Source organism: Macrobrachium rosenbergii, chromosome 39 (assembly GCF_040412425.1).
Source record: "Macrobrachium rosenbergii isolate ZJJX-2024 chromosome 39, ASM4041242v1, whole genome shotgun sequence".
Lineage (NCBI taxonomy): Eukaryota > Metazoa > Arthropoda > Malacostraca > Decapoda > Palaemonidae > Macrobrachium > Macrobrachium rosenbergii.
Genome location: NC_089779.1, coordinates 1,209,225 through 1,225,000, shown reverse-complemented (window position 1 = coordinate 1,225,000; position 15,776 = coordinate 1,209,225). Strand labels below are relative to the sequence as shown.

General features: G+C 37.4%; 1 protein-coding gene across 6 annotated transcripts in view; it reads right to left on the bottom strand.

The window, feature by feature from the left end:
* LOC136825629 (uncharacterized) overlaps positions 1 to 15,776 on the bottom strand; it is a 690,903-nt gene that overhangs the window by 393,174 nt on the left and 281,953 nt on the right. The gene's annotated exons all lie outside the window — the stretch shown is intronic.

Below are 15,776 nucleotides of genomic sequence, written 5' to 3'. Positions count from 1 at the left end.
ATGTCACTCTTTTCGACCAGACAAACATTTATCTTTGATTCCAGGCTAGGGGAGACGAGGTACCAACTGTTACTGTCATGAGTCTGAAATCTACCCTATGAACCAACGCAGACGCCAAATGGTGAACATTTTTATGGTGTTTATTAGCGTGTCCCGTACCAGAAAATTACGTTTTATGACCTTTTATATATTATATTATATTATATTATATTATATTATATTATATTATATTATATTATATTATATATATATACACACACATATAAAAGTAATAAGAGTGGGTCTCTGAGTCATTCCCATGACGAGAAAAACAAAATTACTGGAAACAGAATCCACATAGATTTGTTTACCTGTGACATTTCAATTATTTCTTGACCCCGCAGTGAGTGACTTCCTGAAACGAAAAGCCCGAGTAACTGCTCTTCATAGATGAGGAATAAGAAGGTGACTCACTGCAAAAGCCTTTGAGGCAGGATATTCCTCTTAAAATAAGGCATGTTGGAGAACACACGCGTGTTTATAAAGCTACGTATATAAAAGTAAATACTTACGGAACCAGCAACTTGCAGGCTAGAGTTTGATCACAACAGCAATAATAATAATAATAATAATAATAATAATAATAATAATAATAATAATAATAAATGAACGTATACAAAATAAGTTTTGTTCTTATTCCTGTCCTTTAGGTCAACTCCATAAAACTGTTTCAATTTTTTTTTATTACAATGATCGCTCTCCATACTTGGCTTATGAGAAGCAATTACATCACAGCGTAATGCAAAATATCAAGAATCATTTAGAAACTGCCGTTTTCGAAACAAATGTCAAGTGAAAATAAAATCCCAAGGAACGAAAAGCAATTTTCATATAGGCTATTTCTTTATGGCATTCATAAATGAAATCAAAGGCGAATAAGGTATTCTTAATGCAACAAACTCTCATGTGCACAGGTGATTGAGAATAGCAAATCCAACGTCTAATGGACTTCCTTTTTTACGGGTAATACCTTGCCTGAAATCATGTATAATAAGTAATACATCACCCTGGTCTATAACGTTGCAAGGGGGGCAATAAGAAGTCAAAGAAGAATCTGCCCCCGCCCCCCCCCCCGCACCCTTCGATAGATTCGTCGCCGTAGGGAAGACATGCGATTTTCACTAAGCAATAAGTTTCTCGAGCACAATCGGTGGAGAATAATAAAATGTTATTTCGCTTCGCCATTATCACATTACTTTCTCTTTAATATACGATGGGACATTTCTCCAAGCGTATGAAAAAGGGGAAACTATATATTAAAAGTTACTCTATTTCTTATCAAATGAGGAAAATTTCCTTATCAAATACGCGCACACACACACACAAATATATATATATATATATATATATATATATATATATATATATATATATATATATATATATATATATATATATATATATATATATATATATATATATATATATATATATATATATATATATATATATGAGCATAATGTGAGCGTGTCTGTGTATAAAACAAGGACCTGATATATATAGTGCGCGTTACACGACCGCTCCTTAGCAGCTCATAACATACCTTTAACTTTCGAATCTTTTAGAGGAGATGCCTATGACACCTGTAGCTTTACACAGGGTGTCCCCTCCCTTAACATTAGGGCGCGATAAGGCCTCGTTCAGGAACCCTCGCTCTCAAACGACCCACCTGATGATGTTACGTGCGAGAGCGTCCACTTGGGGGATGAGGTCCGGGCATTATAGTACCCTTCTACGTCACAACCTTAAATGACCCGCGAAGAGAAAGATGAGGGAGGAGGGAGGAGGCGCGGAGGGGGAGGGGAGGCTATTTAACCTCCTTGGCTTTAAGCCTGTCACAGCCGTAGAAGCATGGGCCATGGGGCCTTTCAGAATCCGTGTATATATCAAAAAGGATCATGGGCCATTCAGTGCCATCATCTTTATGGGCTGGAAGGCGACCCCGGATGCATAAATTGGACTCAAATCCCATTTCTGCCCTCAATGCACCGCCTGTCCCGGGGGCCTCTGAGCAGAGAAAGGATCCGGGGCAATTCAGGAGGCAGGGAGAAAGAGAGAGGGCGCAAGGCTTTCAGTCCGGAAAACCACCGTTGCTAATTCGGACCCAAAAGGCCGCTTTCGCCGTTGAAGGGTGAAGAGGCTGGGCTTCTGGGGTTTTCTCCCAAGGAGAAAGGCTAACGGGTCTCAGTGTTGTTGCTTGGATACCAAAGCGACGGTCGTGGGAAGGTCTTGAACCGAAGGGGGCGTGATGCGACTATTACCACTACTATTGATGCAAGTCGTATAGATAATGGTACAACTGACCAATCAGTTATACGCCTTGGAACCAACAGACTGTAAAATTCCCGCTTTGTTGTTAGCATCTAGTTTTCTTGAACGAAGTAAAACAGAATTACACACACACATACACCCACATATATACATATATGTATGTGTGTATTACATAGGCCTAAACACACGTACACAGGAATTGGAATACGACTCAACAAAGAGCATTTTCAGTATCATGAACAGACGGTAAAGTTCTTATATATAAACTAAAAAGAAAAATATTAATTTAGGGCTTCTGTAACAACGACTAAGTGGCCACAAACTATCGCACAGAATATACCACAAAAGGGCAAGCTGCCAGCTGATACGCCTAAGGTGAAGACCCGCCGTATAGGCCTATAGAGTTCGATGGCAAATGCCCATTAGCCGGGGGAAAGGAGAACTTGAAGGTGGTCAAGATAACTTTTAAAGGGCATATTATGTAAAACAGATAACGAACTTATAGAATCTGCAGACCTATAAGGCACTTCTCGGGTACGGGCACCTTACCTGGAGATTTGGATATCCGAGGGGGCAAATGATGTCCCGTCATCGTTATCAGGCGGACCACAGACTATCGTGGAAATACTAAACTTCCTTTGGTGTTGGTCGGAATACGTAGACGACTAAAGCCCAATTTTCATTTGATAATTCATATTCTTGAAGCCAATCCAAACATACTGGTAGTTTTATTAAGATGACTGCCTTGTCATTTTCTTCAAGTTCGGTTTCAGTAGTCTTAGTTTTGCAAGACCGACGAAGTTATACAGCATTACTAAGTGATCAACTTCATATTAATCGAGTTCATCATCTCTTTCCTCTTATGCTACTGTTATTTTCTAATGATAATGATAAAATATTATTCTCAACGCGTCTCAGGAAGTCTTTTGTGGAAACGCTGCCAGCGTCACTCATTTCTACGAGGACGTTCAAGGGTTTTGGGAGACGACGCGTCTGCTATTTCTTAGCAACCCATCCAAATTTTACTACATTTAACGTTGCTTAGCTTCGCTGTACGCATTATATGTACAATATATATATATATATATATATATATATATATATATATATATATATATATATATATATATATATATATTATAACGTTCTTTAATTCAGCCTATCGTTGCCATTCGGTTGAACTCTAATTCACCGAGAATTCACAGACGATCTGAAGGAGACCTCATCGGCAAAAAGGTAAGCACCTTCCACGGGCCATTTAACTCGCCTGCCTGGAAGGATAAGCAGAGACAAGCTCGTACATAACAAGTAAAAGCCTTTTACATAACAAGTAAAAGGCTCTTAGCCTAAAAGCCACCCTGAGAACCGTTGCCAGATTCTGAAACCTACCGAGAAGACTCTGGCGACTACCCTAATGGATTTGGCTCGACTCTGGATAATAATGATAAAAATGAGCTGCTTTATTTCTGCACGTGGATCCATATAAATACAGACTACAGATACAATAAAGACAGCACAAATACACAAGATAGGAAAGGCAATTGCTAGAGCTACTCTAACAATAATGTTCATTATAATACGAATAATAAAAATAATGTAGTTATCATAGGACCTATACAATCGATTTCCCCTAACTTCGTTCCGTACTGATAGGTTGGGAGTACTCTTAAAAATTCGACGTGTGGAAGACAGAAATATTATTTGAAGCCTACATAAATAAACAGAAGCCCAAAAATGAGAGACAGAAAATAAAATACAAGAAATTTCGACAACAGGAAATGGAAAATATTTACTTCGTAAACGTCCCCTTTCTCGGGGTGAAAGCACAAACATTTATTTTTGGAATCCTTTCCTTTCCTACAGCTCTAAATTAGAGAAACGCCAAACCCCGTCATTACCAAACCTTCACTTGAAAAAGAAGAGAAGGAGACGGCTAAATGACCCATTTCTGCTGTCTAAACAGAAGTGGGTTCATTTGTCTTTCACGGCCGGACAGGTCATTGGAGGTAATTTACTCATTTCCATCCTTTGCCGCTACAGAACAAGTGAAAAAAAGAGGTAACCTCCAACTACGACATTTGCATTTAAATTATACCAATTATTTATAATCAAGTATAATTATTCACATAAATTTCGAATATCTGAAGCTAATTACGAGATCTGTTCCGCCTTCTCAAGAGTTATTCCTGGCCTTTAGGAGTTAATTTTTGGTTTAATTACTCTGCACTTAACTGACAGTTTAGTATTTCCCAATACAATACACTACCACTAAAACCGTACACACAGACGGAAAAATACGTACACTGTAGGTGGGGTATACGTGAGCATGAGACTCAGAAGAATTAGTGCATATACAGCACTATACATTTGCTGTTTGTGTAGGCCTATGTAAAGAGAATAGCTATGTATGTATTATGTATAAATCTACGTATATGTAAACATTATCAACATGGAGTATACCATACACATGAAAGAAGAAGAACTAGTCAGAAAGGCCCACAAAAGCCAAAAGAGAAAGGAGGGTCGACCAGAGGCACCGCGGTGATTTCATCGACAGAGATACGGAACACAAGGCCCACAGCTCCACCCAACTCCCAAAACACTAATGAGGCGGCGAATGCGACGCAACACAAAAAGGAGAGGGCCGCTTTCCGCAGAGAAATAAGATTTCGTCTCATCTAACGCAAAAAGGAATTAATTTTTTTTTTTTTTATGTGATATTTTTCTTTCAAGACGGAATTTTCGATCTGCCTTAAAAACAACGTGACTTCGGGATGCAAACTATTTATTTCGAAAAAAATGTGTTGTTTTTTAATGCGTTTTCCTCTTGAGGTTATGACATCCAAAAAAATTAATGACAATCATTTTATGCCAAGACAATTTATATCAAGCTTCAAAGTCAACCGCAAATTTCTTTCTGAAATAGAAACATTTACCCACTAAACGTTCATTCTTTTACCACGTAAAATTATATTACGAGTAAAATATGCCCTTTAAGACGTCCGAACTTCCCTTGAGTTTTTTTTTATTCAAGTAATTACATCAGGTCAATATTATCTATCATTAAAAACAATGCGAATTACATCATAAGCAGCACGGATAAAGCAGTTTCACATAAATACCATAAATTAAACAGAATACTAAAGAAATTTAAATTACCTTATAATTAATATATATATATATATATATATATATATATATATATATATATATATATATATATATATATATATATATATATATATATGTGTGTGTGTGTGTGTGTGTGTGTGTGTGTGTGTGTGTGTGTGTGTGAAAATTATACTTAACTATTTTCCTTAGTAGATTTTTTTATTTGTGATTACCCACTAGTCTCACATATGAATTATGTATATTAAGACATCTTCAGTAAGTACGTAAATGAGGTCTTGTATAAAATGAAAGTTGGAGTGTCTTCCTCACAAAAATCAAGATCAAAAACATAAGTAAAAAACCGGCATCAACTCGATCAAAATCCAATAACAAATTTAATTATGAAAACCCACTGAAAATCCAGCATTTCATCTGACGAAGCAAAATCCGCTTCTGGAGTGCTAAAATTTAGCAACATTGACCCACTGTACTCCACAGACCTTCTGTCCCCTCGATCAGTTACCTTCACGACAACACAACTAAAGAACGGTACACAAACGATTAAATTCCATTCGACCCTGAGGTCAGACAAAAGGAGGCTCTGTGGATAGGTTCTGGAGTAATCTTCCTTTATCTGGTTTTACTATCCTTCTATTAAAAGCAGACACATACAAAATAAAGCCAGAAAACTGGACGAGACTCAGCACGAACATCGCACCCGCAGAGTCCTTGCTAGGAGCAGGAGACAAAAATCCAGGTGATTGGGCACACACATCGCACCTATTAGCCTGGTTAATTAAGCCGCAGACTACTTCGCAAAAGAGCTTCCATGACCTTAACAGTGATGCACGAGGACTCTCCAAGCTGAATTGACAACTCTCGACTTATGGCTAACCGTAGAGCAATCAGCGCACTTATTACTTAGAGAACTTTGTTTCGTAATGTGCACAACTCTACCGCACACGTGGGGAAAGTTGTATGAAGCGTTTTTTGACAAATAAGGTAAAAAAAAAAAAAATATTACAACAGGAGCAGCTGCAGCGCAGCATTAGCAAGAGAACACGATATTCATAATAATAATAATCCTAAAGCTTTTTTTTTTTTTGCAGGTCATACAGGACAGAGACTCGAAACCTGCACGAATTTCGCTACGACTGAGAACTAGGAAGAGACGTTTAATCCAAACACTGGATTCCACTGGCCCCTAACTAAGGCAACACGCCAAGAGCGAAGACTAACTCTTCAAGCTGTAGAACAGACCGGCCTCACAATTACTCTCATAAGAAAAATAAGACCTGAACAAACAGACGAATAAAAGAGCAAATTAATGTAACTTGGTAACACGAAGATGCAATTTAGAGCGAAGGCGAGGACGTTTAATCACTCCCTCCTGAAGCATGAGCCTTTTAAGCACAAACATTCCGAGAGGAGGAGGAGGAGGAGGGGGTGGAGGGAGGGAGGGGTAGGATGAGCCTTGAGTGGCAAGATGCATGATGGACAGCTTAATTCTCTCTCCATGTACTCCAAATCACGCGACCGGCACAAATTATCTCCAAAAGAACCAATTCATGCAAGAGTTGCCCGAACGAATACATGTTGCTTCTCGGAGCCCAAATCCCATTAAATGATCGACCTGGAGTTGAAAGTCGCTCAACCACACATCTCAACCCCCTCCCCTTTTTTTTAATGGAAAGGCAGACAGAATCGTGGGATATACGAACCATAGAAAGAATGGAATGCAATAATGGAAAATTCGAACCGAGACAGATTGAAGTAAAATTGACAAAAAAAAAAAAAAAAATAAAAAATAAAAAAATGAACCAGGGCTAAACGAACTAGGAAAATAAACAAAAATGCCAAAGTTAAAACCAGAAACTGGACAAACGAACCACAGAAAGAATAAAATAATACAGTTTAGAGTGATAACAACATGTTTTGCAAAAGACCCAATCTCACAACAGAAAAGTGTTCTGTGCGCTAATGAGTACACCAAAAGGTAATCACATAATGAGAATACGTATCTCCTTTGTTTGAATACAAGGAAATAAAGCTTACCCTCCTCTAGCATGAGGAGAACCAATTACTCTTTAGCCTAATGAAACTCATAAGCATCTACGCAACTTAAATTTACATTACGAAAATTGACAGAACACGTGAGCTTAATTCAGTGAAAAATCAATAGGTGTTTGAAATAAACAATCAGATTACTTCAATATATTTATAAAACTCAATAGGTGTTTGGCATAAAAATCAGATTACTTCAATATATCTATACGAAAAAATCAAACTGGTGTTCTTGATGATCGCAAAAACTCTCGAATTTTGCTAAAACGTCTCATAAACTCTCGAATTTTGCTAAAACGTAATCTTCTTAACTGACATCATCTGTTCGAATACCTGGTTAAGAATTTTATTTTCCCTCAACCAACAAAACGTGTTTCGATCATTTTCTTTGCAAAACAGGCTAACAACTTAACAAAGATACTTGAATTTTACTCTTTAAAAGCAAAAATTTGCATGTCTACACACCATGCAAGTACATTAATCTGTTAAGCTGAATACGTCTGGAATGAGAAATACGCAATTTCACTTGGAAAAACTGCAGAAAACTCTATCCAACTAAACACGTTAAAAGACAACTGAATTTTATTGAATTAAAACCAATAATTTTTTATACCACTTGAAGAAGGGTCACCCATTTTAATTTATCAAGGTAGAGCTACGTCTAGAGTTATTCACCTGGGAAAAATAAACAACTGAAAAATCATCTCTTTCTTCTTATTAAAAAATGGTGAGGCACAATAAATCAGTGAATCTGGAAAGCACAATGACAACTCTGACCTTACTATTATAACTATTACTGTTATCAATGTTGCTGTTGTTGTATTACTATCATTAACTAAAAAAATCCAGACTATTTCGTACCTCCGAACGCGCTATCAAGATTTTTTCCGTTGATGTTGTTTTTGAAAAATTGCCGCTGCTTTGTTTATGATGATACGAAAAAAGAAAATCGTACTGTCCAAAGAGAAAGCTCACACGATGAAGGAAGAGAGGAAATCTCCCCAGCTCCCAAGCTCCTTACAGCCTTCTTCATGCAGACAGGAGTTTTGCTCAAAACATTAGCCAAGAGAGTTGCAATCTGATATGCACAGCCCACAAGATAACGATGCATTAAACATTAGATTCTGAACATGATACAACTCGGAGAATGTAGCTTTTGGCAACGGGTCCAAGACGTGCAACGGGATTTCTCTCTCTCTCTCTCTCTCTCTCTCTCTCGTTGTGAATGGTCACTGGTCTTCATGGGTATCAAGTGCAGGTGCTCTCTCTCTCTCTCTCTCTCTCTCTCTCTCTCTCTCTCTCTCTCTCTCTCTCTCATTGTGAATGGTCATTGGTCTTCATGGGTTATCAAGTGCAGGTGGAAAGCAAATCTCTTGAGACGATTTGAAACAAAGTAAATAAACGAACATCCAAATTCATGCATATATATGTTTAATCATCACTATTAACAACAAATGATAACCACACATATTCCTGTCAAGCTAGAGAAGACAACAAAAATATTCAAGAGGTAAGCAACCTACAACAACGCCCACTTCCAGCCCACACCCGCCCACGTGTGCATAAGCAACAACTAGTCTCTTGGAAAACACCAAATCTTGACTGACGGAGAAAAACTGGTTACCCTGTTATCGTCGTTTCATTTAATGCAAAGTCAGAGAAATTATGATATCGTCTTCGAGTTTTTAAACGTTACTACTTAATTACGTTATTTTTCTCATACTTTTTGGTGAACCCATATTTCAAAAGCTCTAAACTCTACCTCTTTCTTATGTGTATATCCACACCCTTATACACTATAAACAGCCTGTTCATGTAAACACACGGATGTATAAAGATAACGTGACCAACAGCTACCCAAAAAAACAGGTCTTCCTCATTTTTTCTTATCGCTGCACAAGAAACGAAAGAATAAAATGAAGAAGATCCACCGAGTGCGAGTCAATCAGCGCCAAAAGAGAAGAGTGACACTAACGGATGACGCCAATAAGAAGAACGACTTGAAGAAGAAGAAGAAGAAGAAGTTGTCTCCAACACAAATCGTCTAAGGCAGCGGTCATTGGCCACTTTCATGAGTGCTGGGCTTGAGTTGGTCATTCATTTGCCTTTGGTGGATTTCCATCCGAAGTCTTTCGCTGCAACCTTTGTTGGAATATGAAAACTGAGTCGAGTGTTGTGTGACAACACAACGTCAAGAAAATAGATTATATTGTATATGTGTTTGTTTTGGCAGACTCTGAATGTAACACGGGGTATGTGCAGAAAGGAGAATGCGAAATTTGGTAAAGTGGGTATATACAGTACTACCATACACACTTCTGTACATCTCTCTCTCTCTCTCTCTCTCTCTCTCTCTCTCTCTCTCTCTCTCTCTCTCTCTCTCATATATATATATATATATATATATATATATATATATATATATATATATATATATATATATATATATATATATATATATATATATATATATATATATATATATATGTATGTATGTATATATACTTACTCTGTAGATCACGTATACGATACATGTCATCGCTCCCTCTGTACTGACGACATTTACTGTATACATAATACATTCAAGTTTTGTGTGTATGCGCAGGTGAAGATCTATGTATATACATTTATATAAAGAGAGAGAGAAAAAGAGGGAGAGCTAAGGCTCTTTCTCTCTTTCTTCCTTTGATATTCCATTACGATCGCAATAACTGCGTTTACAAAAAATTAAAACGAGGCTCATTTACGTACATACAGAAAATAAATGGGAGCATCACGGACCGAATAAAACCAAATTTATAAATAAAAAAAACTGGTGTGACGTCGAAACAGTTTCAAGTAAGACCTCGAACCCTTTAAGAAGAACTACAAGAGCTATAGGAAGATGTCAAACAAGTCAATCAGGACCCCAAAACCTTCAAGTTAAACATAAAAAAGATACTAGACACGAAAACTGATAAAGCAACATTTCAAAAGATTCCACCATACTCAAAGTCGACGAGCGGAACATTGAAAATCTCCAGCGAAACCTTCAAAGCTTCTAGTTGTGCCTGGTTTATACGCAAATCTCAAACGGCGAGTTTTAATCAAGATTCTAAAAGCTCCCAACGTCCCCGGATTATACGCAACTCTCCAAAGGGCAATGGGCACGAAATCAGCACCCGCAAAGACCGAGGTTCCTACAGGCTGACGCCATATTCAAAACGTATTTAAAATGTAAACCCATGCGCTGGATGGCTTAACGAAGAGTGTGAGTGCCTGTCAAGACACCAGATGAGTTAGACAATCTTACCGTAAAGGCTTTGTTCATCTCTCCCAACTTCAGAGTCGTTCGAGGCTAGGAACGAGGTGAGGTGCTGAAGAGAAAAATAGACCAAGTTATCACGTCGAGAGGTCAGAATACCGCTGACCCTAAATGACCAATTTCCTAGGAATGGGATGTATGTTGCTTGGTAATAATTTATGCTGCGATATGACTAGGCAAGAGCATATTTCAATGGCAATAACACAACTAACAAAATTAGTCGCTCGGCAAAAATTTCAACTCCCATAACGAGGCTTATGTCACGCAGACTTCTAAAACTTACAGTTATAGTAGGAGAATGACGATAAATAAACAAATCATTTGCATTCATACATGAGGCTGTCAACCCAAAAAGTGGGTGGCATGAAAAAAAAACAAGGCAGCGGTCACTATATTATTCACCTTCTTGTGTGCAGTGGCCAATACGAACCCCCAAAGTAAAACGATTCGTAAATCAGAGGAGAGGGACGATAAAAGAAAGATAATTGCAAACATTTTCTGATTGAATAAATTTCAACATTAAAGTGTTTCCCCTAACAGGAGTGGCTCCAGGGGAAATATAACATCACGGTCACTGCCACAGTCATACCTTAACTGCCAACATCGTGTATGAACCCTACGTGCAGTGAAACCAATACGGTGTCTCCATATACACCGAATATATGTACAGTATTTACATACACACACGCACACATGTATGTATGTATGTGTATTTATATATATATATATATATATATATATATATATATATATATATATATATATATATATATATATATATATACACACACACACACACAAATATATATGTATACATATCAACTAATTCAGAAAATGACCCTATTCATATGAAAGAAACCCTACATGGGCCATTGACCTGGAAATCAAGCTTTCAAACAATATGGCGTTATATACAAGTAACAGCTTCCTCTCATATTAAAATCTAAGAACCATTTCATTTTGTCTTTTAAATTTGAAAACAAATTCAGTGACTATCATACTCAATCCAAGCACAAAACAAGCACTCACACACGCGTAAACATACATACATACATACACACGTACATATATACATAAACACACACACACACACACACACACACATATATATATATATATACTATATATATATATATATATATATATATATATAATATAAATATATATATATATATATATATATATATATATATATATATATATATATATATATATATAAAAATATTTTTCGAGATATAGTAAGCGGCCGAGAGAGTCATCGCCATCTTTGCACCTCAGAACCTTAGAGAGAGAGAGAGAGAGAGAGAGAGAGAGAGAGAAAAGAGAGAGAGAGAGAGAGAGAGAGAGAGAGAGAGAGAGAGGGCGTGCTTCAGCGCGCGCAACTTATTAAACCACTTGCTAATTCGCACTGCTAATGACTTCACCGGGACCAATTATCGCAAGACTTACGATACACTCCGTGGACACGACGCCCAACAGACCCATCACACCCAATTAAAAGGGCCAAGCTACATGGGGGCGTATGGAGGGCACTGTTACCTTGCACTGGGAGCAAACCTCACCATTAACGACGCCTTTCCCTCATACGGGCGTTTAAAAAAGCTTTGCTCGATCCCATTCCATATGATGAAATGGCTGTCATGGTCGTGCAGACGGCTACTCGTAAAATCGATTAAATGGTTCTTTTGGTTATGCAAATGACCATAAAAAAGGAGAATTGTAGCTTCTGTCAGGATGACTGCCTTCCCCTACGAGCGTGAAGAATGAAAAAAATCCAAAGTTAATTATGTTAAGCACGATAAAGGTCAAATTCAAAGACTACCGTTCCTACAGAACCGCGGAATTAATGCGAAAAATAGAACAAAATCTGTAACTTTCATCTTATAAATAATTTGTGGGCTGCTTTTAAACGTTCAGATTTTCGTCGTCATGCAAAACACCGTTATGACCAAATGCGGACAGCACAGGCTACAACAGAGTACATCCAAGCCGTTCCCCGTCCTGTACAGAGAGATTAAACCTATGGCAAAAAAGCTGGAGATACAAGGATTATTGTACACTCTTTAAGCGTTTAACAACGAAGATACCAGACCACATAACATTGCAGATGACGCCTCATGGAAAGACACTGGACGTGTTTATGGAGTGCAGAGGTCACGAACTACTAAAAAGTCAAGGAGATAACGCTATTTGGTGGTCAGACGATGACTCACGGGTATATAAAACGTTACAACGTCGGCACATTAAAAGTCTACAGCAATCTGTTATATAGAATTTCAAGTCAATGGAGATTTCGTCTTCGTGAACTGGAAACTTCTTCTAGTTCATGACTCTGGACACATTTTTGCAGTTTGTTAAGGGACTTATTTCCTCATGAATGAGGTTTATTTCCCACATCAACTAAGATCAGCCTCGAACTCGACCAGTCATCCTACTTAAAGGAAACAATAAATATCCCCAGTCTTTACGAAGTCAACATTATTATTATTATTATTATTATTATTATTATTATTATTATTATTATTATTATTATCATGCATTACCTCAGCTAAAGGAAATTCTAATATGGATATGATTACTTGCTTAAACGAAGAGAAAAATGGGACAGAGATTTATGACATTATTAATTTGTACCCACAAACTTTGAAGGCTTTTCTTACTACTTTCCTTTATGGATTTACATACCTGCAACTTCAGTGGTAAATATGGGGATCGTATACAACATAACAGTAATCCTACTACTGCTAATAATAATAATAATAATAATAATAATAATAATAATAATAATAATAATAATAATAATAATAGTGGATTTGCTTCTCCATTTTAAGACTCATGCTACTATGAGTATTTTTTAATAATAATAATAATAATAATAATAATAATAATAATAATAATAATAATAATAATAATAATAGTGACGTAAGTAGAAATGTGAAGAAAAGAAGTTCTAAGAAACGAACTCAATAATAATTAAGTTAAAACTAGTACCAAATAAATTTTAATGAACTCTTGAAATGTCTAAAATAAGTGACAAAACAAACTTACAAACTAAAACAGCCCACGCAAGAATGATTTCAACCGGAAGGGTTCTTTGTTTCAGGACAAAATGAGTTAATGATAAAACTCTCGTTCAAAAGGCTGTCATATTGTTATTTCTAACACTAAGTCATATCGCCAGGAACAGATAGCTTGAGTACTTCAGGGGGGAACGAGAGAGAGAGAGAGGGAGAGAGAATGAAAAGATAAGCCATAAAAGTGTGTGATTGGTTAAGACACTCGAAACTGCACGAAACTGTAAACACAAATAACAAAACTAACAGTGAAAGAGGAATCTAGATTATTTAGTATGTTTTAGGGACTGCCACTGAACACGACATATGCTCTGGCCGTCTTTACAGCGTCTCCGCAGTCACCAGGACAAACTTTCAAGCCTTGTGTCTCTGGGTAAGTTGAACTGTTTAGCTAAATGTATATTTGTTCCCCCTGCAGGATACTAAGCGAGAATGCTTGTTGACAAACGAAAAATTTCGTGCATGGGAATGTTTAACTTGAGAAACCCTTTTCCGTTTCTCGTGTAGATTATTTTCTGCTTCTGCTTAGATTTTTACGTTGAGGGCCGCGGTCCTAAGAGGCCTTTTGGGCTTGTATTCTACTTTCGCAACTAGGGTTGCAGCCCGGCTAATGATAATCATCAGATAAACTAATGGCTCTTGAATCACTGAAAAAGAGAGAACAAAATAGGGAGCAACGGAGTAATCAAAAAATATTTCACTGGGACGCTGCTTAGCTAACACATACCCTTGACATCGACCCAGCACAAAAATCTGACATTTTTCTCTCTCGCTTTCTGCAATTAAATTCATCTCTCTCTCTCTCTCTCTCTCTCTCTCTCTCTCTCTCTCTCTCTCTCTCTCTCTCTCTCTCTCTCGTGCCCTAGGAACCAAACCTGCATTTTAGCACGACCTTGCCTTACTCAAGTATATAGTCACTCCTTGATGCATCCACATGCACGTGTATTTATACAGCCATATGGTATGCAGTTATGACCGGGCTGCACCCTCCCTTCTCTGCGTTCATCAGCGAAAAGCTTTTCTGCCAAATCAGCACCAGGCTATAATTTGGAGCAGCGTCCATTTCTAATTGTTTCGCGGACGCGCAAAAAGTGGAGCCACTCAAGGACAACCGAGGTCCGATTCTGCCTTGCCAAGGCTTGCCCTCACAAACGACCACAAGCCACAATGACGACCAGGGGCGTTCATTCTTTCAAGGGAGCTCTGCATGATTGCGTTCGAAGTCCCCAGCTTTCTTATTCGTGTGTGCATATACGTATGGACATGTATAATTTTGTTTTCAGTTCCATTTCTGCGAAGAAAAACCCTGTCTCTTCCTAAAAGAGAGCAAATTCAGGCTATAATCTTAACTGAAATGAGTGTTGATACTGACCTCTGGTCGGCATAATGATGATAATAATAAGTCGTTACAACTTTCACGTGGTGTATAGCCTATTATTTAATGATTCGCGTAATTTTCTGACACGTTTTAAGACCATGACATATTATTTGGCCGGACAGTAAAATTTTCTAACATTTTTATCCTAATAACTTAGCCGTATGGCCAGTCTTCCGTTTATGAAAAGTACAGATGGCCAGACACGAATGTATGCACGTACATTTCCACTGTACACACACAATACACACACATACTATATATATATATATATATATATATATATATATATATATATATATATATATATATATATATATATATATATATATATATATATATATGTTAACATGTCTGCATGACTACGAAGCGTAGAGTGAGCACAATGGGAAAGGACAGTATTTCCCAAGAAGACATTCTCAACAAAGTTACTCAGAAGCCTAGCAATAAACGGCAGTGCCACGGGCACTGTTTTAATTTCCGTCGCCGACCATCGCCACCGACCGTGTACTGCAATGACAAGTCAAATGCAATGGAC